The sequence below is a fragment of the Triturus cristatus genome, chromosome 8 (assembly GCF_964204655.1).
Source record: "Triturus cristatus chromosome 8, aTriCri1.1, whole genome shotgun sequence".
In the NCBI taxonomy this organism is placed as follows: Eukaryota; Metazoa; Chordata; class Amphibia; order Caudata; family Salamandridae; genus Triturus; species Triturus cristatus.
This window is the reverse complement of record NC_140591.1, coordinates 46,049,989-46,075,162: the sequence shown is the minus strand read 5'-3', so window position 1 is coordinate 46,075,162 and position 25,174 is coordinate 46,049,989. Positions and strand designations below refer to the sequence as shown.

At 46.2% G+C, this 25,174-nt stretch overlaps 1 pseudogene across 1 annotated transcript in view; it reads right to left on the bottom strand.

The window, feature by feature from the left end:
- The window catches only part of LOC146799983 (uncharacterized), a 390,259-nt pseudogene that overhangs the window by 285,465 nt on the left and 79,620 nt on the right, over positions 1-25,174 (bottom strand). The window contains exon 4 of the transcript XR_014968028.1: positions 11,149-11,162. The product of XR_014968028.1 is annotated as an uncharacterized LOC146799983 (transcript). The remainder of the gene's footprint in view (positions 1-11,148; positions 11,163-25,174) is intronic.

Here is a 25,174-nt window from a genome sequence, read left to right as displayed (position 1 = left end):
TCTATTTAAAGTGACAAGTGCTTCAGTCTTACCATAGACATTGGAAACAGACTACTTATTGCTCTGAAGGCATAGTGCCCAAGGTAATACACATTTCTTACTCAATAATGTACAAAAACAAATATATATATACACACATACACAAAATAATAGGGTTAAAAGAGATCTCTGAATCCAGGTAAAATGGATGAAGGAAGACTGAGGGGCAGAGGGGAAGAGCTGAGACAAGCATTTGATTTGGCCATTTTTTTTTAAACTGTGTTTATTGATTTTTTTGTACCATAAGATAATATAGTTACAGTATAATTTATGCAGAAACACACATATTTTCACCATTATACAGATGTTGGTCCTTCCTCTTGGGAGCAGTTCATGGCTTGAAGAAACGTCCTCCATTTCCATAATATCTTTGTTGACTTCCTTCCTCTCTCATAAAGCAGTACAACAGGTTATACAGCTACACATATGTCATGAGGGCTAGTTACATTACTTTTCTGAACATCGGCGCCACAAATCTATAGCCTGGCCTATAGATCACGCTTCGTTGCATGTTGGGGAGGAGGGTAAGATGGTGGTCCAGGATGTGTATAGTACTGTTCACGTGCGACGATATGTCTATGGCTCCAATACCGCTGTGGCGGCGTCCGGGGCATCCCCTGGGTGTTTGAGAAGGTAATTTCTGAAAGGGTCCCAAGTGTCTCTTGGCCATGAAGCCAGGGGGAGCAATTCTGCAAAGTTAGTCAATTGTTCCTGGCAATAAATTAAGTCGGTAAGCCACTCCTTGAATTTCGGCGCTCGTCCCCTGTCCGATCTACCAGCAACACGGCGTTTAGCCATTAACAAGGCAGTTGCGGTTTATCAGCGATATGGCTTAGCAATGAACGCGGTGAAGCCTAATAATGCAACCAGCGGAGTGTGTTCTAGTGATAACATTGTCATCTGGTCTAAGGCATTGAAAACCTGACCCCAGTAGTCATACACTCCAGGACATTCCCAGGCTAGATGGAGGAAATCTGCCCCCGAAGTGCCACAGCTATCGCAGCAGTCTTTCAGCTTGTACCTGTTCATTTTTACTGGAGTGTAGTATAAACGGTGCAAACTTTTAAAATGTGTAATGCGCAGTCTGCTGCTTGCGGAGATTTGTTCTGTTTGTAAACAGTAATATGCCCAGTGTTCGTCCGTGAGCTCGTAGCCTAGCTCTGAGTTCCAGTGCGTGCGAGAGGGGCAAGGGGGTACCTCCTGCGTCGTATGTATGGTGTGGTATAGTGTAGAAACCATGTGACCCGGGGAAGTTGCCCGAAGTATCAGTTGTAAAGGGGCCAATGTGGGAGGCTCTTGGGGGAACTCTGGGGTAATGGAGCGCAGGCCCTGTTGGAGCCTTATGTAGAGGAATACGTCCAGGTGGGATGGCTGGGCTTTATGGAATATTTGCTCTAGTGTCCGAAATTGCCCGTTATGGTAAAGGTCACCCCTTTTTTGATAAGGATCCGCTCTAAGAGCCTGAGAAATCCCATCTCCTGAAGTAGTTGCATGCGGGATGGTATGACAATGGGAGCAGAGGTGCGTAGAGCATAGTTCTTTGTAGTAGAGTCAAGATGCGATTCCAGGCCTAAACCGTGCTGGTGACTGTGGTTGGTGTCTTGTCCCGCGGTTGGGGGGTAGTGCATACCGAGCCGTCTAGAGGTACAGGGTCAGCTAGCCACTGTTCTGTAGCGACCTTTGGCATGTAGTGGGGGGGATGAAACCAATAATAACCATAGTGTGCTAGTAAATTTTGAAATTTGGGATGGCAAAACCCCCCAGTCAGTAAGGCCTGTTGAGTATGTTCCATTGCCGCTGCAGCTGTTTGCCTCCCCATACTAATCTGATCATTTCTGATCGTAGCGCCTTAAAAAAGTGTCTCCCAGGGTGATACGGGATGTTGAGGAATAGATACAGTAGCTGTAGGAGGACTACCATTTTTATCAACGAAGCACGGCCTGCTAGGGAAAGGGGCAGGGATATCCAATGAGTGACACTGTCTGTGATGTGGTCTAGGGCATTGCCATAGTTGAGGCGCATTAATTCCTCCCTGTCTTTGGTGATGCGAATCTCTAGATAACACATATCTGAGTGGCACCATTCTAGTGGGAAATCCAGGGAGAATGGCTGAGCCGCGGGAGTGAGAGGGAATATTTGCTACCTACCCCAATTTATTTAAATCCAAGATAGTGTCCCACAAACAATAAATTCTCATAAAAGTGGGTTTATGTTTTCCTGCGAGTCTCGAACATTAAGAGTGATGTCATCCGCATAGAGCGATATAAGTATCTGGTGTAGGTTACAGCGCAGCGCTTTGTTTCTGATGGTGTTGTCGTAGTTTGGCCACCAATGGCTCTACCGCCAGGGCGAAGAGCAGAGGGGAGAGTGGGCACCCCTGCTGGGTGCCCCTAGTGATGGGGAATGCTGGAGATAGGTGATCACTGAGTAGGACTTTGGCTGTTGGGAGTCGATATAGTAGCCTGATCCATGAGATAAATAGTGGGGGAAAGCCCATCCGTTGTAAAACTACTTGCAAGTAATCCTACTCAACTGAATCAAACGCCTTAGTGGCATCTCGGAAAACCGCCGCTAGTGGCAGGTCTGGATCAACATTAAGGAGGATTGAAAAGAAGGTGCTCGCCCAGGACAAAGCCCACTTGATTGGGGAGAGCCAGCTTCTCCATAAGCAGATTTAGCCGGTTGGCTATAACTTTGGCCAAAATTTTAGTATCGCAATTAATGAGAGATAACGGTCTATAGGAGTCGCAGTGGAGTGCTGGTTTCCCAGGTTTGAGTAGAGAAGTGATGAACACCTCTCTCATGGAAGGGGGGAGTATGCCATTTTCAAGAGCATCTTCGTACACTTCTTGAAGGATGGGAACTAATAGGTCTATATATGTTTTGTAGAATTCAATGGGGAGCCCATCTAGGCCTGGGGTCTTGCCTTATTTCATGTGTATTATGGCTTCCCGTATCTCACCAAGCTCAAAGGGGGCGCAGAGGAACTCCCGTTGTGAATCGCCCAGCCATGCCAATGCCACGTCCTCCAGATAATTGTCTAGTTCGAGGTTGTCGTGTCTATTGGATGTGTACAGTGAGGAGTAATGTGTGGAGAATGTATGAAGTATATCGGTGGTGTCTCTGTAAAGTACATCCCCCCGGACCCGCTATCTCTAAGACGTAATTTGAAAAACGGGGCCTTTGTATCGTTTCAGCCAGAGTTTTCCCTGGGCGCTCGCCCTCGCCATATCCACGGGCCATGTTTACCCCTGAATCTCGCCTCGTGGTTCGCAGTGTCAGTGTATTCTGTGAATTTGTCTCAGAACTCGCGTCGTGTCTGTTCATCAGCATCTGTAGTGAGCCCAGTCTCTAGTGTCTTGAGCTCAGTTTCCAGCTTTTTCAGTTTTTCTTGTATGTCCCACAGAACCTCTAAGCTCTTTGAAATACAGAATCCCTGCATTGTGACCTTGAAGGCCTCCCAGAATGTTTCCACACTGTCTACAGATCCTTTGTTTTTCTGTAAAAACTCCTGGATTTCTTGCCCCAGCTCATCTTGAAATACTGCATCTAACAGTGTTAAGGGGGTAGGCTCCAGATGCTGCGTGGGACGCCATAACCCAGGGTGTGAGTACTACTCTCACAGGGATGTGGTCAGAATAAGTTATTGCTAAGTGTGTTACAACAGTGATCAACGGACCCAGCCCACGTGTAAGCAGGCAGTAGTCCAGTCAGGCCCAAGATGCATATTGAGCAGTAAAGTGTGTGCCTTCAGAAGTGTGCAGGTGAAGGTGGCAACAGGCATCTAATAATCCGTTGTCTGTCACTATTTATTTCAAGACTTTATGTGATTTGTTGTAGTGGTGTGCCGAGGAGTTGGACCTGCCTACGACAGGATTGAGAGCAACATTGAAATCCCCTCCCCATATTATGTGAGTAGACCCTATCGCTATGATCTTTCCCCAGAGCGTAGTAAAAAAGTCGGGGAATCGACATTCGGACCATAGCAACATGCCAGGGTGACCGACTCCTGTTCAGACCCAGCAAGAGCAAAGGGGGTGCGTTTTTTAATAAGTATGGCCATCTCTCTGGAATAAGAGGAATAGGAAGAGAATATTCTGTGGTCAGCCCATTTGTGCACGAAGGTGTTCCTATGCTTGGGACTGACGTGGGTCTCTTGGAGCATCGCGATATGGACCTGGTGCCTGTCTAAGTATGCCAGTACTTGGCGGCGCTTCCTCGGGTATCCTAACCCCCTGACATTCCATGGGAGGATCTGTAGATTCTGGGAAGATGTTAAGTTAGCCATAAATTGCAGCAGGTAATGATAGGCGAGAGTGTGGCTATGTTGTGTCTAAGAAGCCGGTGAAAAAAACAACAACAATACATCTGTTTGTCATGTGTGTTTTGTCTGCTGTGAAAAAACTTCAAGAACGGTCCTTTTCCCACCCCCTCCCACTGAAGCATCCAAAACATGCCAGTAGTATTTCCCCCCAACAACCCTTGTAACTTCATGAACAAGTTGCGTACAACTACGCAGTACAGAACAAAGGGGGAGCGCCCTCGGGGGGGGGAACTCCTAGGTGCAAGCACGTTCACTCCCCGCCCTCTGAGAGCTAGAGCAATGGGGTGGTCAAACTCAGAGAGGGCAAAGGCACTCGGTGTTAAGTGTTCCATAGTCCCAGTGCATCACTTATCTTGTTTACGGCGACGTGTGACCAGCTCCGGAGGGTGCTTGCTTCTAATTTCAGGAGGCACTGTATCGCTACGCTGTCGTAGGTTCCTCAGTGAGTGAGTGTGTCTTGGCGCTGGTACCAGTTACTCAGTGTCCGGAGATCTCGATCTGGGTGATGAGGTCGGAGGGAGTGTTGAGTTGTTGTTGCACTTGAGGAGCTTCAAAAAGTCCTCTACTTGGTGCGGCTTTGTAAAGAATGTTTGTTTGCCTTGGTGCGTAACCCGTAAGCGTGACGGGTATAGAAGAGCATAATAGATTTGAGCCTCTCTTAATTTTTGTTTGGCGGGCATGAACTTGTGCCTTTCCTCCTGGACAGCTGCTGTAAAGTCCAGATAGAAAGTGAAGCTAGTCCCTTCGAAATTGAGTTGGCGTTTCTCCCGAGCTGTCTTGAGGGCAACGTCTTGGTCCCCGTAATTAAGGAGCCGGACGATGATGGGACGGGGTGTTCTTCCCGGGGGAGGCCTGGGTCCGAGGGATCTGTGCGCCCTTTCGACGATACATTGAGATGAGAAGGATTCGGCACCAATTGTGTTGCGCAGTAACCGTTCTATGTACTCTTCCATCTTCCCAGTTTTGGTGCTCTTGGGAATGCCAAGGACTCGCATATTATTCCGTCTACTTCGCGCTTCGAGATCTTCGTTTCTCGCTTCGATGATCCTCAGCAGTTTGTCCAATTGCGCCACATTGGTCTGAAGATGAGACTTGGGGCCTCATGTAGGTAGCCCAATACCGGTCGGTAACGGCCGATTTTCGGTAATTATACCGTTACCGACCGGTATTTAGGCTTTTGCAATGTAGGGGGCACATTACAGGATTCAGTAATTTACCGAATCGGTAAAATTACCGAATCGGTAATTTTACCGATTCGGTAAATACCGAATCCTGTAATGATATGTAGGGGGAGTGTGTGGGTGTCGTGTGGAGTCGGTATTTACCACCAACTAATAGTTGGTGGTAAATGAAGAATGGCTCTGTAAAAGCATTTTCAAGCGCTTAGAAGTGTGCAATGTGGCAGACATACATGCCCTTAGGGCATGTATGTGTGCCACATGTGCACACATGCAGGAATCAGGGGTGCAACAGGGTGTCAATGTGACACCCTGCCACCCTTGATTGTGATCCACCCATTACCGAATCGGTATTTACCGATTCGGTAATGAGGCATACCTTCCCATTGATTCAATCCATGGGAAGGTATGCCTCATTACCGAATCAGTAAATACCGATTCGGTAATTACCGAATTTCTACGAATCGGTAATTTTTACCGAATGAATACCTACATAGCATTTACCACTTCATAAATACCGAATCGGTATGATTCGGTATTTATGAAGTGGTAAATGCCAGGCCACCTACATAAGGCCTAGGTGTCTTCAGTGTGGGAGATGCGGCGCTCCGTTTCTTTAATACGTTCTTCGTGCCCCTCTAGTTTGTGTACAATGGTGTCCAGCCGGTTGTGCATGGTGTCCATTTTATCTGCAAGGGATGTGAGGCTTTGGTGCATCTCTAAAAGTAAGGTTTGCATGTCATCATCTGGTGTGGGTGATGACCTACACACGGATTCACTTCTAGCTGTGCCTGGATCTTCCTGCTGTATGCCGCTGCTCTTCTTGGTTTTGAATGTCAGCCGTGGTTGTTTTATGTCTGCTTTCCCCATGCTCGATATGTTAGAGTCGCAAGAGCAATGCCGGCCTATGAGTGCATGGTGCCCGGTCTCCTCTGGCACCACACGCGGGGTGGGTGTACCCTCCCAAGGCCTGTGCCAACCTGACAGACCGGCACGGGTGTCGACACCTGTTGTTGCTTCTTATCAGAGTGCCTGGTGTCTGATAGAAGGGGGCTCAGTAACGTGCCGCACGACCAGTTTCAGTCCAGGGTGTCGCAAAGCACCAAGAGAGACCAACACCATGGCCCACATTGGCGCCTCACCGTGCGGAGCTGGGCGTCCACAGGAGTGACGGTGCACTGATCTCAGCAGGCAGTGGAAGATATTAGGCCACTGCCATCGGGACCAGAGAGCACCGCAGCAGAGATGGCAGGAGAACCCCTAATTTGCTGTTGTCAGGAGCAAACTCTGGGTCCTTGCAGCGCTCGTACTAATATCCTAATGTCGAAGTGCCTGGCACAGGCAGGTCCGCCGTGTCTTCGCGAGGCTGCCAGCAAGTTGCAGGGAGCACCTCTGGTGCATGGATGGCTTGTGCTGCTTGAAAGTTGACCCTCCGTGGCGATGCGGTAGTGGCGTTGGCCTGAGGATCAAAAGCTGCTTGGCTTCAGCACTCGCTGTGCCGCGATCGGTGTGTTGCTGGTGCGGTCTGCTTGTGGCTGTTCCCCGGCCGCTGGGGTCAATGGTGGCTCAGCACTTACAAGGGAGTCAGGATGGTGATGACGGTGGCAATCCAGCGGGAGTTCCAGACCTCCGCCACTGCAGGTTAGCGGGGAGGCAGCCCAGTTAATGAGCGTTAGGGGTGGGGTCTTGGGGCACTCACCGTGACTGTCGATCGTGCCGAGTCTGTTATCCGAGGCAGTTGTGAGGCCTAGCCGCCTCGTGGGCACCGTGGTGCTTGCGTGAGCGATTCCGCCAGGCGGCAGTTCCAGGCGCTCAGGTCCACCACAGCGGTGGTCTCCAGGCGATGCTGTAGCCACAGTCAGCTGCGTGTCACATGCATCAAACTCACGGTGCTGATGCACGAGGATGTAGTCGCTTCGTCGCTGTGGTTATTTAGTGATTGTGACCATCTGGACAGGATTTGTGGGCAGATTATTGTGCCGAGCTGCAGGAGCCTCTCTCCAGTGCGGCCATCTTGCTCGTCTGCCACCTAGCGCCCCGATTTGGCCATTTATAGAAGTGTGAACAGCGGCTTCCTAGGAAGTGTCCCAGTGCTAACAGGGAAAAACCCAAGCAATTCACCACTTCCCATATAATAGAATCTTTAGGAATAATTGATGTAGGAAAAATAAACCAAAGAAGGTTCATGAATAAAGGTCTTGGTCCTGCAAGGATTTAATTTTAGTCTTTGTAGGAAGACAAGTAGCTTTTAATCTGTTTCCTAAAGATGAGAAGGTTCGATTGTGAGTGGATGGCTAGTGGCAATGAATTACACATCTTAGCGTGCTAAGAGCCATCGAGCGGCCCCCCTAGTCTCACTTTCCTGAATCTTGGAGTAACAATTAAGAATATTTATTCAGATACAGACCTCGCAAGAGGGCATACCAAGAAAAAAGTGATATCACATAGGTGCCACAGACAGTGCTCTGAATAGTAAAAAAAATTGGGTACATAGAGCCAGTGCAAATTCTGTAGATGTTTTAACATGGGTGTATATCCCTTAAGCCCCAACCTGACAGCTGCATCTTGCAGAAGATGTACAAGATGTTTGGGTGCTCCCACCAAAAGGAAGTTACAATCCTCCATTCTAGATATAATTAATACTTGGACCATGTCCTTCCTGTGGTATAAATAGTAGAATTTTCTTAATTATGTGAAGCAACCAGAATCCCGTTGTGAAGATGGTCTTTACATGCTCTGCAAAGTTCACATCTTTACAGATAATTACCCCTAAATTCCATGCCAGTGATATGTGTGATGGCAATGCACCTAGACTTTCTGGCCACCACTCTGATGTCCAGGCTGTATCAGGTCCAAAGACAATAACTTCTGTTTTTCCTCCACTGAGAGTTAGAGAGATTGCCTCCATCCGGCAGGCAATGTCTTGCAGGCAGTTTAAGAGGTTGGAGGCGGCCTAGACTGAATCTCCATTCAATACGATTGGTCAATGAGAATCATCGGCACAGGTGAAAACAATGCTAAGCAACTCGATTAGAAGGGGGGGGGGTGTCATGTATAGAGTAATAAGGTTGGAACTCAAGACCAAACCCTATGGTACTCCTGACGTGATTGGCTTGGGTGCAGAAGAGTATTCAGCAATCCTTATCATTTTAGAACAATCTTGTAAACAAAAAAAGAGATCAACTATTCCAGAACTTTCCTTGCAATGCTTATGTCTTTTATCTGCCTGAGCCAGATGGAACCAAATGGAGTGTGAGATAGAATCAAACTACACTGGCAGGTCTAATAATATCATGGCACACACTCTATCTTGGTGCCTGGTCTGCCTGATCTCATCTGGTACTATATGGAACCCTGATTTACCTTGTGTATTAGCTGGCTGGATTCATTAAACACCATCAGCTGCCTACTATGCAATAGGAATTCAGTTTGTCACATGTGGGCACCAGTGAGAGAGGTTGGTAATTTGATAGCACACTAGGATCTAAGGATGTTTTTTTTCAATATTGAATAACCATCACCGTTTTCCACTTCCTGAACTTAGGGTGGAATTACACAGGATTTTTGTGGTAAAGTTGATTAATAGTCACAGTAGATGGCATTCCCCTTCAAGCAATAATTCCATTATTGCTCTCTGGGTCCAATTAGGTCTCTATATTTTAAACCTAAGCTCACCCCTTGGTAGCTGTAGAGCAGATCAGACAGGCTTAACTTAGGAGAAATTTAAAGCATTTATCAGTATCAAAACAGTTAAGATAGAAAACACAACACAGGAAAAATCACACATTAATTTATAAAAGTGAAAAAAGTAGGGAGCCAGAGATATGATTGTTTACATTTTTTAACATGGTCACGCTAGACAGGGTCAAAATAAAATGTTAAGGCAAACCACGGGTTTGATATAGGGATCAGGCCGATCCCAGTGGAAAGTTTACCTTCTGATCTATTTCTAGAGAAAAGTCCTTGTCAACAAGGTAGTCAGTTTGTCGGGTGCAGGTGGTCCGCATAAATGGAGGCTGGCTGAAGCGGAGGTTCTCAGCGGAAGCCTCAGCTCCCGTGGAAAGTTTAAAGCTCTTGACATTGAAGGTGGCAAAACTCCAAGCAGGCAAAAAATGAAGTCTGGACCCAGAAAGCATAATTTTTTGGGTGCTGCTCAGCATTGGTGCCGGTGAGGTCCACCACATTCGGACTTAGAAACTTTTATAGAAAGCATGATCTTTTCAGTGGGGCAAACCAGCAAGTTAAGTCTCACCGGCAGTTCGATGTCAGAGGCTGTGGCTCAGTTGCTGTTTGGGAGTAGCATCTGATTCGTATGAAGAAAAGTTTCTAAGTGTCCAGTTTTGCAATTGTGGAGGTTGAAAGTGTACACTCTAACCCAAGCCAAGGGTCCAGGCCTTGTTGAGCACCACTTATCTCCCAGAAGCCACCAGCAGGATCCAGGACAAATCCAGGTGGAACTGGTGTGTTCCTAGAGCCGAACAGGGGGCTAGGTAAGTAGCCCTTGGAGTCCACTCTTCTGTCCTGGATGCAAGCAGGGATCAGGATCAGTCCTTGCGGTGTCTTTCCACAGGATAAACAGCTGGTGCAGTCCCTCTTCTATCTTCCACGGGTCCGAATTTATTCTGAAGAGGGTATTTGTAGTGACACTTTTATGCCCAGTGCTAGCCTGTGGGTAGGGGAAACTCATGACCATTACATAACAAATTAGGTGAAAGTTCCCAGGGGTGCCCCTATCAATTTTTACAGCACCTACTGTGCGTTTTTCTCTAGACTGTACCATAGTGCCCTTCTCTGCTTAAAATCAATATGGCAGAACCTTTCTTCAATTGTGCAGAGCTTTCTGGGCCCACCCACAGGTATGGTTAGCATAATGGGCAAACCTCCCTTGTGATTACTCTAAAGCGGGTCTGGGGGCAGACCATCTCACACTGGGACTGGTGTGCAGTTGGCTATAAAGACAATGAAGGGGTAGGTCTAGATGTGAGTTACATCCGCATGTGACAGGATAGGTCCCTTTTGAAGTCTAATCAAGTTCCTGGGCACAGCACAGATGGCCATCCCGTCGAGAAAAACAATCTCCCCACACCCAAGCCTTTTGTCCACTGTCTGGGAGCAATGCACATCTCATCCCAGGAGAGTCATTAATAATCAGATTACACTGAACAATGGCTGAAAGGAACAGTTGGCTTAGCCAGGAAAATGCTAACCTTTTAAAAGTTTGAAAACAAACAAGGTGTCCAGGACGACTATTCCACAAGCATTCAAAAGGGAACCTTAGACCACAAAGTTTAGAGTTCTCTAACTTTATTCAGCTTAGTTTGAAATATTCTCATGCGCAAGACAGTTGAACTCAATTATACATGTCTTGAAATGGAGAACACATATTTGCAATACACAATATTATACAAAACTAATTCTCCACAGTGTCATACAAAACTCGTATTGACATAAAACAAAGGACATTTGGGTGCAAAATTACTACGACAAAAGTACATATACAACCATACAAAAACTTGACCAGTCAAATTGAACACTGGGCGGACACTATCACATTAACAGGCTCATGCCTACTGTCCTGCCTGTGATAGAGAAGAGGGGGTTACTCACTATCAGGGTGTTGCCTGAAAAGGGGAAGCACAGATTAACTAATTCCTCATGACACACCCCATCAAATATACCCCATACTCAAACGTCAACGCGTTTCAAACCCCTAGTCATTTCGGGGATACTATAATGTATATTATAATGTAATCTAGTGCTTTCAATCGGAGAGTCAGCATTGCCACAGGGAAAAACGACTTTGGAAAATTGTCTCTGCCAGGACATGTGAAACATACGTACACATGTTCTACTTTTAAATACTATGCACGCTGCTGAATGGGCATTTATGGTCTACCTAAGGAATGACTTATAAGTATTGAATAAGAAGTTGTAGGCTTGAAAAAATGTTTATTTTGCCAGGTCAAATTTGCAGTTTTAGAATTGCACACAGCCTGAAGACATGCTTTGCATTGTCCCTTTAGAAGTGGCACAATTGGTGTTGCAGTACACTAGTGACATTTAACTTACAGGCCCTGAATACACTGAGTACCATACACTAGGGACTTAAAGGTAAGTTAGCTGTGCCAATTACGATTTTTAACCAATTGGACAAGATTTCAGCAGTCAGAGCACATGTATTGGGGCCTGGGTAGCAGGGACCCAGTATACAGAGTCCAAAAACCAACAGCATCAGTTCGAAAGGTTTGGGATGATCATGCACAAAGAGGCTTTTTCTTAGAGCTGTTAGCGGTGGTATTATCATCTTCGACAATTTCTTAAGTTGTTGAATTGGTATGAGATTGGTCGGAGGGGAGGAGGTAGTCATGGAAATAAAACCTCAATCCATTTCTTACTCAGTCACATTAACAAATGTAGTCCAGATGACCCTGACAACTGGTTTGACCTTTTGAATGTAGCCATCAAAATGGTAAGAGTATTTTCCACCAAGTTGACAATAAACCCTAAATACCTTATGAGGTACAGGGCACTAAACACACAGTTGTGTAAGGGTCCTTCCAGCATAAATTGCTGTGCCAGGACCTATTTGGCCACCTGTGACTGAAATGATGCATTCTGTGAATTCACAATGTCAACATCAGGTATTTGATAAGATTGGTGGAAACCAGTGGTTTAGAACAAAACAAGAAAGGTGGAGATGCAGGCAATGGACACTAAAACGGTGACCTGTACACTTTAGAGTGTGCAAAAATGTGAGTACCACAAATCCATCTTCTAGGCCAGAGAGAGCAAGCTCAGCAGCTGATATAATAGTCTCCACTAGGTTCATTGCAACTACTAGATGGAATATTACAGTTCCACTCCAGCGACAATCATTACAGCTACTTTACCTGCCACAACATCTATTTTCGCTTCTACATTGAGTGCCTCACAAAAGATTTCATTAAAAAGATGACAGACATAGTTTGGAATAAATACTCAGGTTACAAAAATTCTGGCAATGTTCCAGAAACAAGGCAATAAATAACGCAAAAAAATTAACAGAGCTGGGTCCCAGTATCAGAAAAAGAACTTCTGGGGCACAGCATATCAAGAATTGCAAACTGCAAACATGGAAGTATATGCAACAGATCAACCTGTGGGCCAACCTTCGATTTAAGAATACAAGAACATAAATCTGCTCCATTCAGATTGTTGCAGGGAGTGGACCGTTGCAACTATTATGGCTTTTTTCCTGGGCATTCCGTACTTTTGAATCACATGTGCCTATCAACCAATCAAAAGTGAGTATGTGAGATTCATAGAATGCACATTTAGTTTATGCTTTTAAGTTCTGCAATGTGATAATCAAGACTGCTTGAATATATTGGTAGTATTTAACCTGAAATCTGACTTCTTTTTAATTCACTGTTAAAGAATAGGAATGGCAACATGCCACTATCTATTAATTGTTTGTTCTGAAAGTTTGAATAACTACTGAATAATCTTATGAAAGCTAGAAACCGCTTGCTAAGAGGGCACCTTTACCCCAGGCGGCAGCGGAACAAGCGGTGCCCAGTCTCATCGCCCACTCTAACTGACGGCTACTGGGAAAGGCAACTGACACAGTGCCCTTGTGGAATGAAAATAGCATGCTTATTATTAAAATTAACATAAGCCTTATTGTTCTTACAGTAAGTGTTTGTGAACCATCTCTGAAACTTAAAACAGGCTTTTAATTGCTAATATGCTAGAGGTAGCACAAACAAAGAAGGTAGGATTGCACTGCAATATACAGCAATTATGCTGGAGTACCATCTGTTCTTTACGGTTTTGGTAAACGCTGCTGTGTTATTTATTATTGAAAGAGGGTTTGGTGTTCCACTACCTGTAAGTGTAATGTCTCATAGGACTGATCGTTACCTAAAATATATGTAACTCAAATATTTTTCAGTGAGTTGTGGGGTGTATAGCAGTCAGCGCAATGGCGACGCATATTCAAGGGCCCGCCCCCACCACACACTGCTGTGCATTGTCACTTTTGTTTTGTTCACGCAGGGCTGTGCGCCCCTGATTTGGCAAACTCCATTATGCGGGCTCTGCCCATTGGTGGCTGCACTGTCCTGGAGCTACAGTATGCGCTTATGCATTCTAATGCTATGCCTCTGTTCTATTCCTAATGATGTGCCTTCATTTCCTTGTTACAGGGCATCCTGCTGCAGGAACTACAATTCCCAGATGCCCTAAGGCAGCCACCATCTTGGGTGTGTTCAGGGTGCGTTTCAGCGGCCCGCCCCTCAACCACTGCTCACTATTCCTTTGGTGATGAGCTGAGCAGGAGCTTGGCTCTCTTCTCCGGTGCCCGATCTGCCTTTTGGTGGTCTTCTTGGGAGATCGCTGTGTTGCGAGTCCATTCCCGAGTCTTCTCACCTGTGACTCAGGCTCCCCCTGTGATCCCTGGTGTTTGGGTTGGCTTTTCTGCAGTTTGATTTGGCATCCGTTTTAAGTGTCGGTCTCCGCAGCATCTCCCACTGTGATAGTTCCTTTGGATGATTTCTTTCCTGCAGTCAGCTCTTTAGTTTGGGTTTCATCCTATTGAGCAATCATTTCCGCCAGCTGGCGTTTATGTGTTATTAACTATTCTATAGGCTAAACCTTGAGCTGCCAAGTCTGACAAGAAATTAACAGTCACCTGAACACTTGCCCACAAGGAATTAGCAGCCCGCTCACTACACTAATGAACTCATCCGCACCAGGCGGCAGCATATCTTTTGTGAGTATTGGGGGTCCAAGACTAGGATAATAATATAGCCTACTCCCAAATGCCAGGCACTTGCCGTTGTCTCTGGCCATGAGCGACAGCCTGTCCTGACCACCAACGCATGGGGGAGACATAATGGATTCAACAGGAGGCCCTGGAATGTCTGAATCCAGAGAGGTGGGGTGCACAATAGAATCTTCACCACTGGGAACGAAGACTGTGTCTTTCAAATGAGTGGCACAAGAACCAGTTCCATGTTCTGTTAACGTGCCTGTGAGAGAACCCTCTAAATCATCGAGAAAGGGGGAACGCATCAAGCAATTTCCCTGCCCAGGATTGCAGAAAGACATCGGTACTCAACGCCAACGGGTCCGGCCTCCAATAGGTATAAGCTTGAAGGTTAGTATTCGGGCGTGACGTAAAAGGATCTTCACAGGTACCCCCCATAAATGGTCCAGGGCTCTGAATATATGAGGGTGATGCCTCCAGTCGCTGGAGTTGCAGAGGAACCGAGAATTCCAGTCCGCAACGATATTCACCTGACCCAAAATGTATTCCGCAGTCACTGATGTTTGATGATGCAGGTAGCAATGCCAAAAGTCCTTGGCAATCTCTGCTAGTAGATGTGATATCATCCCTCCCAGCCTGTTTATGTACCGAACTGCCGAAACATTGTCCATCGAAAAAGGATGCAACATTTCACCTTGTGTGGAGTCAGAGTTCGAACCTCAAAAGCTCCCGCTAGATGTTGGAGGCAATTGATATGAAAATGGAGTTCCTTCAGGGATCATCTGCCCCCTGTCTCCACGGTGCCACATCATAATATCCAGCCCTATCTGCTGGTTTACAACTCTATGACCACTTCCGAAATGGAGACAAAAATGGCCTTGCCATTCCAGGCATCCATATGGTCCAACCACCAAGAGATGGTTGTTCTGGCTTCCTCTGACAACATTATGTGTTACGAATAGGACAAAGCTTTCTGGAGATTTAGAATTTTGTGGCGTTACAGTGCCCGATAATGGAGGGGCCCTGGGAAGATGGCCTGAATGGAAGACACCAGAAGAACCACCAATCTGGCCAAAATGCTTAATGATATAGTCTGAAAGGCAAGGGCCTTGCTCAACTCCTTGATGGATATAATCTTTGGAAAAGGGAGTTTGAGCGAAGTCATAATGGAGTCTACCTGGAAGCCCAATAATTCCAAATTCTAAGCTGGAACTAGGTGAGACGTCTTTTCAGTGATGATGAAGTGTTGGATGAGTTGCAATACCCAAGGTACAACAAGATAGTCTTTCTACATTGTGCCATAATGAAAATATAATCCAGGTAAACAATCATGCACACTCCCCTCTCGCGCAGATCTTGTACCACTGGGCGCAGCAGCTTGGTGAAACACCAAGGTGCCGAAGAAAGGCCGAAGGGAAGAGCAGTAAACTCATACCGCTGTTGATGCCAACAAGACTGAAGAAACCTCCAGTGTGGAGGGAAAATAGGGATTGTCAGATAGGCATCTTTCAGATCAAGATGCAACATCCAATCTCATTCTTTCAAGAGGTATCGCAGAAGATGGATCAGTGACAAATTATCAAACCGGAATATCGTGTGGACAGAATATTGTGTCAAAATATCGAGGACAAGAATATCAAGTAGGTAAGTGCAAATAGGCAAGTATAAATGTACTACTCTTAACTCTAGATCTACATACCTTGCTGATATATATATATATCGGCAAGGTACATATATGTGGAGTTATATGTAGTAAAACTTTACTTATCCATAGAAAATGACCTACACAATATTATTGTCCTCGATATTTTTGATACATTATTCTGTCCCAAGATATTCCCGTTTCCGATATTTTGTATGAATACCTCAGAAGATGGATGCCCTCCATTTTGAAATGGCAATATATCACCCACAAATTGAACTGCATGAGGTGGAGCACAGAGTAGAAACCTCTTCATGATTTCTGTACAAGGAAAACTGTGCTGATAAAACCTTGGGGGCAGGGGGGCGGGGAGGGTAAAGATAGGTCAATCCCCTCTTGGGCGAGCAAGGCTTGGATCTAGGAATCGATAAAATGACTCTGACTGGGGGGAAAAAGGAGAGGGAGAGGGGTCTTCCCCTGAGAGGGGTCACAAAAAAGTACAGGGATCCTGAGAGATCGTCTGCCAATTGCACAGGAAAAACCTGACTCTGCCCCCTAGTAGAACTTCGGAATAAGGAATTATTTTTGTCTGTATAGGAAGTATCCCATGCTTTGTTTCTACTACGGAACCGCCCCGGTTGGGATGTCCTCGGTCTCCTCTATTGCGTTCCAGGTAGAAAGTATTTAAGCCACATATCCTCTGGGAAAGCCTGTGGGAAACCACAGCCCGGCACTCAGAATCTGCAAAAATACTTTCTAGATAGAGGACTGAGCTTTGTCCAATGCTGAGAAGGGGGCTGCGTACTTGCTCAGATCCTTTACGAACTTGTTGCCTAACAGAAGACTATTCGCCAAGGGGTCCGCTTCAGTAGTTGCCAGCTCGGCCAATTTAGGATCAACTCGCATCAGTAGGGATTTGCGTTTTTCTGCTGACATGGCACAATTTGTGTTACCCAGAAGGCATAATGCTTGACCATTCCAGTAAGATTTCAGGATTTATAGGGAAGTTTGTGTCTTTGGCTTGAACAGTGAGCTCTAAAATCTTCGTAAGTGGGCCTGAGCTGGTTAGGATTCATCCTGAGACTGCTCAGAATCGGAGGACCGAGAAGAATGAGAGGAAGAGTTCTCCATGCCCTGTTCTTTTCTTCAAGAGAGGCCCAAAGGGCCAGGCCCTATCAAAGCCCTGTATTCATGGTCCAATTGGACTGAGGAAGCCACCTGCTCCCCTGCCTCAGCTGGAGGCTATCCAACAAGTCCCTTTCTTTGTCGACCAGTGTCAGGGGTATTTACCTCTAGCGGCGGGGATTCCCAGACGAGCCGGCTCTTAATTGGCGAAGTGCCCAAATAAAGGATCTGTTCACAGAGTCTTGCACTTGGTTGTACAGTGCCTCTGCCAGTCATTCCTCCACCTGGTGTTCCTATGGAGTATCATTATACTCCCCAAAGGAATCATCCTCATTAAACTACTGGGCCATGGAGGTGTATTACACCAGTTTATTGGATCCACGGGTGACAATTATGAATTTATGCCGAAGGAAGCTTAAAAGGGGGGAGGGACTTGACACAGGTGAATCTTCTCTGGCTGTGATCACTACCTGCGCCACCTCAATACCTCCCCTGGGGCAGGGCCCTGACATGCTTATTCAGCCCTGTCGGGTGTATAGGGGATGAAGCAGTATATTATTTATTAATTGGTTAGTTGCGTACAGTCCAGGGAGCTTGTCGTATCGTTTCAAGCAAGGTGAAGCAACAGCACGCATGCTCACAAGTGAAAGAGAACTAGATTCCTCTTATTGGAGTACCGCCTGCGCTCCAAACGTCCCTGCTCCACGCTGACACTAAAAAAGGGAGGGGAGAGTAGGGAGCACAGTCCCGCGTAATGCGGCACAAAGAGTCGATCCGTAAGTCAACACAGAATTATTAAACACACTTTAAGCAGATGTAAAATGAGCACTTATCTGATGCTGCTGAAGCAGCAAAGAGGAAGCATAATAGTCGCAGGGGACTTTATAGTGCGATGATGGAATATGATTGGTGGAGCAATGGGGTCAAGTTTACTCATAGGAAATGTAGTGTAAAGCTTTGTTTTGTGCTGATTGGCTGCGGTATGTTTCTCAGTAAAGAAAGAGAAGCATAATTCGAGGCCTCTGGTACTGACACAGAATCAGGCAGTCATGTCAACTATGGGCAGAACGGAGGCCTTCACAGGAGCTCTTATCAGAGAAATCTTTAAGTTGACATTTTGGGTTTTCCCAGAACGCTGTGCAGGAGGGTTGGGACAGGGATGGAGGGATGATGTAGCTTCATAGGATAGGCCATGGTTGACTGGCCCTTTAAACTTTCCACTGTCACTTAAAAACACTTAAACGAGACCTGCAGGGCCAGGATGAGTCTCTCCAGAGACACTGGTGCTGGCCTTTTACATCCCATGAGGACAAGTTGCAGAAAAGGCGTAGACTCCAGTATCCCACACAGGTGCCCTGCAACACAGCCAGGAAGCTCTGGTGGCTGGGGCATGCTGGCTGCTTGTGGAAGGGCTGCACAAGATGCCCCTCCAGCAGGTGAGGACACTAGGAGCCAAGGAAAAGAGTAAGCTGGTGCAGGCGGCGAGAAATCTTAGCTCCCCACAAAAAACCCACATTTAGTGGTCAGGACACCTGAAAAGGAGGCTTGTGATGGCTAGAGCTCACCACCACGACAAAACAGAATCCTCCCAAATTGGTCCCATGGGGCATGTGATACAAGGAAGGAAAAATGAAGTGTATGGAGCTTTGCTGCCACTCAAGAAATTATCACTAGGGATGGCCAGGGCGTTGGAGCAGCTTTATATATTAAATTCTTGGGCGCAGGAGCATGTGTAGGGTCCTGCCAGGCCAACATTTGTCTCCATGGGCCTCAGACTCCAGGACCCAACAAAGCATCTTGGAGCCCCAATGCCTCTGGACATGGAAGGAGAAGAGATCCGAAGGCCAGCTGCTTTGTCGCCCCCCATGCCCATGTCTGAATGGCATGGGAGCACCAGCCTCATACTAATCTGCTCATGTTGTTTGTGCAAAGCTCCTTCCATGGGTGGAAACTGAGAAGAGAATGGTCCAGCCCTGTGGAGGTAGAAAGACGCTTTGCCAGCTCCCGTGTGGTGCCAGGAGAGAGGTGGTACGCCGATGAGGCAGCTGGGCCTTAGGACTCCTCCCACAGCCCCCATCATAGTCCCAATTGGGACACCAAGGAGAGTTGTGGGTGTCCAGGTGGGATCTGGACACCCAGCGAAAAATACAAAAAGAAAGAAGGACATGTTAGCTTTGAGAGCTCATGCCTGATCTTCAGTATAGACCACAGGCCATCTCTCACGGACACAAGCTTTATACCCATGTACCTCCCCACATCAGCGATATAGCCTACTGAACCGACAGATAGGATGTACACTGGGATGTGGCTATAACTGTCGCCATTACGTGGCACCGGCATGATGTTTGATTCCTGTGATAGCAGATATGCTTCGTGGAGAAGTGTGGCTCAGGGGTTAGAGGCGGCAGACCCGGAAGCTGAGATCGGTCCTGGACCAGGGTTCAATTCCCCGCCTCGGCGGGTCCTGGGCTAAAAATTCCACGGACTCGATAATTCTCGCCCCGGTGCCTCCTCGACTCACGGGTTCACACTCTGCGACTCTGGGCAATAGCTTGCTTAATCTCCACAACGGCCCCTCGCGGCGGGATGCCTGACTTTCACCTTGTGGATACCCTGCTATCTCACAGGGGAATACCAGGACGGGTTCCCTAAGCAAGCGCCGGGAAACCCACAGTGGGTAGCTGTGCGCTATATAAGCTCAACTACATTTACATATATGTGTACTGTATTTTGCAATCAAATGCGAATAAAAACGATTTTTCAAAAAAGAAAGAAGGACATGATACACGAGTCTGCATAGAGGGGAAAAAAACAAAGCTGCAAAGCTGCTCATATAATATTTATGGATTGAGATCTGGGGCACCCAAGAAAGTTCCCTCTCAGGGCTACTGTGCATATTTTTCTTTTCTTGTGGCACCCCTGAAAACACAGAGTCACAACCAATGTGCACCTGATGTGTCTGAGGGAAGCAAGGAACACAGCAACCACAGAAGAGGTTTACAAAAACCTGCCATAAGTCTTCCAGCTAAAGGTATGCCCCCGGGAGAGGTTTCATTTGGATCTAAAGCGCTCCGAGCCAGAGCTGCATGCTCAGGTTTGGGAGTGCGGAGACCCCTTGACATTGGCCCCATGGCCACATTTTATGGCCTGGAGATTGTGAAGAATGACTTTGACACATAATTTGTTTGCAATTAAAATGCTTTATTGGCAATATGGTAATTGAACAGTTAATGTTTACCATTATAATGAATGCTTATTATTGGGAGTACAGTTTCCATTGATTTAAATTATAGTGTCCTGTGATGGTGACATGTGGTTGAATCTTTTAATGTGGTGACATTATGACAAAGCCAGTAGGCCTGCCTCACATATATGGACCCCTTATAATGAGTAACATTGACCAAATATAACACAGTTATTAAAAAAGTGGCAGCCCCTGACAAAGCCAGTAAGCCTGACCTATTTAAAATGACACCTTGTTATATGGTGATGTTGCATCTGGTATACATAGGGGATATTATGATTATGCTGGTCAGAACCCACTAGGGGTGAAATGTGATATGAGGGTGTTACCAAAGATATTTCTATCTACTTAAATGTATATATTTGTAATTTAATGAGTAGCATTTAGTTATAGAGATGTGTAATAAAAGTACTTTCTCTTATCAAAAGATAAATCCCTGACTGGACAATAATCTATTGAGTGTCGTTGTTGCATGCCCGTGAATTGGGATTTCTTGCCCACACCGCCTCCACTGAGTAGGCTGCTCTGCTTCAATACCCTGGGAGAGGTAATTGCTACAATGGGGTATTTGGTTCTTAGTAATAAGACAATTGCAGACTGGTTACTGTTGAAAGAATTATATCCTTTGCAACTAATAACCCAATTTCTTACAGGGTGGGCGCAGTCTACCCTGTTCCCTGTATATGGTTGGCACATTGACTTTAGTGCTAGTGAGTCTTGAAAACAAAGTACCGCGGTTCTAGAACAATCTAGAAAACATATCAGGATGCCAACCAGCTTCTATCCAGGTGCATACTAGACAGTAACAAGCATTTGCAATGCAATAGGTCTTGCACTTTCAGAGTTCTAGTTATGGCGTAGTAAATAACAATGTGTTTTACCTTGCATTGGCAATGCCAGTAGGTTTGGGTCTCATGTAACAAACATTTGTGCATACAACACATGCAAACAGCATTTTTTGAACGCTTGTGTTCACATACTTTGGCACAAAGGTAGACCTGTGGGTTTGCCAATACTTGTTTAAGTTTGTCTGAGGCATAGGTGATCTAGGGTTGGGAGCTGTGGTGGCAGTGGTGGCAACCGGTAGATGGGGTTCTATAGGTCAGCATCGAGGACAGGGAAGAGGGAGCCTTGAGTGAGGCGTTAGTGTGATGGTACATAGTATGTGTTTGGGCTTGTGCTTTATCTTAAGTGCATGTGTGCAGTACCTGGCCTCAGTGTGCATGTACCATGAATGAGAGCACATAGTTAGTCTGTGCCACAGATTACTTCGATAATGCGAGTGCTTTAACATGGTCACTCCAAAACAAAGAACACCACAGATCCAACTGCAGTGTCAAAAATGTATTTTACTGTCGCGCTGATAACCTGCAAAAGCATCCCCAGTCTGCTGGGACTGGAGTGCACAGCAAGGGTCTCTGCCCTACAGCGCTCTGGACACTAGCAGAGGTGACGAATTAATGAAAAGAACCGCCTCAGCCCAGTGTGTGTGGTCAAGTTGCTTATGCACTCCAGAGCGCCCAATTTGAGAGCCTTGGTATAGAGGAGGCCTCTGCAGTAGGCACAGTGAAACAGCTTGGGGTTAGCAGCTGGCTCACATCAGCCTAGTTCTTACAAGAAGGAGCAGAGGAGAACAGCAAGAGAGAGAACGAGAGAGAACCATGAGCGAGCCCACTGCCTCTGTTGTGTATGGCTCATGCTATATAATACCAGAGTGTGAGGAGTTGAAGGCACTGTGGGTTGCAAGCAGTGCCTGTTGAACACGCCTCAGAAGTCCCAGACAAGGTGATCAATAAGTGAGCAAGGTAGTTTCTCATGTCTCCAAAGCGTATAAAAATACAGGCTTTCGGTGTAAAGTCCACGACGGGTGGAAAGCAATAATTTTAACAAGACCTCGAGCTGAGTGTGAATTAATGTGCATACATACAAAAGGGTGCTACAATACATTGAATTATGGCATGCCCCTAAACCACTGGTATAAGAGGACTTCAGCACTCACCGTCTGATGATATGAACTGTCCAATGGCTGAGGAGCCACCCACAGTCTCCACGACAGGGGGAGGGAGGGAAAGCGAAAGCGAGCCATGCACGCGTTGTGCTGAAACACCGCGACCCGTAACCGTACGCGTGCACATCTCCTGTCCCCCTTCGCAAGAAAAATCGACGACAATAGATCTCACCTAGCGAGCAGCGCATGCGCTGCAACGCTAGGCGAGACCTAAAACTCGCTCTTCTTTAGGAGAAATGGAGAAAAACAGAAAGTAGGATGAGGCAGCATAGAACAACACAGCTCAGTGCAGTCTATGTAGAGCAGAGAGGGATATCTGATGCTTGGAAACAGTCCTGTACTAAGTAACAAGGAAGAAAAGAGCAAAAGCATTGGTAAACAAAACACTGAATCATTTCCTCACTGGCAAAGCCGCAGAGAAGAAATTGAATCTTGAGAGAATAGGTAAAAACTCAAAAACAGGATGAGAACCTTAGAACGCCTTCTGGAAATAATAATAAGCAACTGCAGCTTATTCACAATGGACTAAAAAGAAGGAAAGATAGTTGAAACTAATAGACTAGTAATGGGTGAGAAACGGCAAAGCCAGGTAGATGCAGCACAGCAATACGACTGAACCAGATTGCCAACTTGGTGGGAGGCCAAAATTTCAAGAAATCACAACTGACCCCTAAGAAGGAGAACAAACATCCAAACATCTGTCCAAAGAACAACATTCAAATCTAGACGAACAAGAGAAAGAATTATTGTCGAAAATGGACCAATTCTGTGCACGGGCCACGATCAACAGACAAAGAAATCTGATTGATCAAGCAGCCAACAATATTGGGTGATTGACCATAAACCATAAAACTGCCCTAGATCAACACCCCCTAAGGCGACAACTGAGTTCTGTTTCTCTGTCATTACATTTGCTGGCAGTATTCAATCCAAGAACTTGGAAATCTACTAACAGAAAAGTAGCAACATAGGTCAAAAACTGGTTGCTGTTCTCTTAGCCCTAGCAGCACAGACAGCCGTGGGTAAACTTCCCTGGTCACAGTGGTGTGGGGTCATGGGTTCACGTCTTCAATCACAGTGGTGTGAACAGCAGTGAGCACACTTGTTCTGTCACAGCAGCATAATCTAGAACCGCCACTTAGGAGAGTCTAACGCCCATCAAAACCTAGGGCATGCAGATTGCTCTTCTCCATCTCCCTTCTTCTTGTAGACCCCACCAGCAACTGGGCCTCACTGCTTCTGGCTCTTCCTGGACAGAAATTCCTCCTATAGAGTAGGCAAGTTTTTTCACTCAGCAGGTAGGTTGGCTTCTAGACACTGCAGGTCACATGGTCACATGGACAGCTTCTTCCAGCAAAGTAAGACTTAAGGTGATGTCCTCACACACCTAGGAAGCTGCCAGACAGGCAGACAAGAGCTCTGGTTTCACAACAGTCCTTTGAGCACTCGGCAGGGCACTCCCTTCCTTGGGCATGGAGAACCTGGAACTGCAGAAACAAGTAGGTTAGTGTCTACCACGTTTATTTAATTAAAGCAGACAGGGGATGTGGTTCCACAGTCTGCACTACAAGAACCTAGTTGGCGTGGTTCTCCCCTGACACAGCCTTGGTGTAGAGTGATGCTCTTCACAGGAGAGTAGTCTCCAGCTTGGAACACCAAAAACAGTGGCATAACAAGGAATGAGCTTTCTGTGCCTGGCTGTTATCAGCCGCAGTGAAAAGTGATCCGGGGAAAGTGAAAAGGCTGGCCTTATTGAAGGGGTCCATTTCACCTTGAACAAGAGAGTCTGCAGTCACATTCTTCACCTCCACCATCAACAATGACAGTGCTACAAGACGACTAATCAGTAGTTCCTCCCAGCGAATTAGAATTAAAAGAAAAAACATCTTGTCTCCTCTCTTGCTACTCCAGTGTCTAGGTCCTCTCCCCTCAGCTTCAGGAATGTCAGCAATACACTTTCAGTGCCTGGGAAAACAAACTCACCTCTACTGTGTGCACAAGGCCAGGCCAGTGGCATTCATAATAGATTCCAATATCCCACACACCTCCATTTCTCTGGCTCACTTAAACAATACATGTACCACAGAGGCCACATTTACAAACTTGCACAACATACAAGTGGAATGTTAATGCTTGAATCTGTACTTTAACAAGTGCACCAGTAGGCCTCTACTCCAGTGACACAGATAAAGAAGTTGCTTCTACCCCGGCTCTATATTCTAGACCAACAGTAGTCCACTGTCAGTAAAATGATCGCATGCTTGGAGGGAGCACCCATCTAGGTCACAGGACAGGTCCAGGCCCTTTTTTATGTCGAGGGGCAGGCCTAGTCGTCTGCACACACTAGATTAGAGTGAAACCACAGCCAAAATCAAAAACCGGATACCTGAAACTCTCATTTGGGGATGTAGGGCAAGGGAATACATATCTACACCCTGAAAGTGACATTAACATCCCAACTGGGTGCTCCAATCGTCCCCCAAGACTTTCCTAGAAAAGACAAAGGGAATGCTAGCCTGAAACAGTTCTTCCTTGAAGATAAGTTAAAATCAGCCCTGAGCACTGTTCCAGCAAACTCATCATTGACACCAACTTTTTTCTCAACAATAGCGCAATCTGAAATAGATTACATTTTTGCACAACTATACCAAAGCAAACACCAGGCGGTAATAGCAATACCACAGAGCCTAGAGAGTGATCGTACTCCACTAAGTTTGAATTTTCTGCTCGACATAAAACACACAGCTAATGTACCATAACCTGATGCAGAATTGGATCTTGTGAATCAAAAGGAGGATTCTTTAGGGAATAGTCAACATAGAGCAACTGTCATTCTTCATCTTTCAATATCTTCAATCGATCAAG